The 922-nt window shown below is 37.5% G+C and overlaps 1 non-coding gene across 1 annotated transcript; it reads left to right on the top strand.

The window, feature by feature from the left end:
- Positions 1-200: 200 nt before the first annotated feature.
- Positions 201-307, top strand: LOC136231547 (small nucleolar RNA R71). Its single transcript, XR_010689920.1, has one exon. It is a non-coding gene; the product is annotated as a small nucleolar RNA R71 (small nucleolar RNA).
- Positions 308-922: the final 615 nt, after the last annotated feature.

Raw genomic sequence — 922 nt, 5'->3', positions numbered from 1 at the left:
TTGAGGATGATGGTTTTGCCACCGGCATATGTCCACGTTCCGCGGGCCACATACTGCTGTTGATTGCCATTTCCTCCAAAAGTTCTCTCGCTTGGGCTGATGTTTTCTTCATAAATAGCCCTCCCGACATAGCATCTAATGAACCCCTAGTTGTAGGATTCAGTCCATTGTAAAATGTTTGCATTAAAAGTTCAGCGGATAATTGGTGGTGTGGGCATAAACGTTGAAGTTCTTTAAAACGTTCCCAAGTTTCATAAAGAGTCTCATTATCATTTTGAGAAAAAGATGTTAACTCCTTTATGACTCTTGCGGTTTTTGCTAAAGGAAAATATTTAGATAAAAATGCTTGGGCTAATTGTTCCCAAGTGGCAAAAGTTGCGGCTGGCATAGAAGTTAACCATTCTTTGGCTTTATCCTTCAAAGTGAAAGGAAAGAGGCGAAGTTTGATTGCTTCTGCAGTCACATCTGGGATTTTAAAAGTGTCACAAATTTCAAGGAAATTTGTTAAATGGGTGTTAGGATTTTCGTTAGGTAACCCGTAAAATGTTACATTATTTTGCAACATATTAAGCAAAGCTGGCTTAATTTCAAATTGATTTGTGGTGATTCTGGGTCTAACAATACTATTGGTCACACCAGCCACACCTGGCCTAGCGTATTCCATAAGTGTTGGTGGGTCTGCCATTGTTTCTGGCTCGGTATATGTTTTTACTGGGGTCTTATTTTTGTTTTTCTTATTTTTCTTGTTCTTCCTAATGGTTTTCTCAATTTCTGGGTCTATAGGGTCTGGTACAATGCCTGAACTTCGAGAACTGCGCATGAACCTGAAATCTTGCAGGAACCGAAACTACCTACAAAACAGAATTTGAAAAAAAAATAAATTAGTATATGAAAACTATTAAATTATAAAAGTTAAAATAAG

Source organism: Euphorbia lathyris, chromosome 5 (assembly GCF_963576675.1).
Source record: "Euphorbia lathyris chromosome 5, ddEupLath1.1, whole genome shotgun sequence".
Lineage (NCBI taxonomy): Eukaryota > Viridiplantae > Streptophyta > Magnoliopsida > Malpighiales > Euphorbiaceae > Euphorbia > Euphorbia lathyris.
Note: the sequence above shows the minus strand (reverse complement) of the source record. Positions and strands in the feature narration are given on the sequence as shown.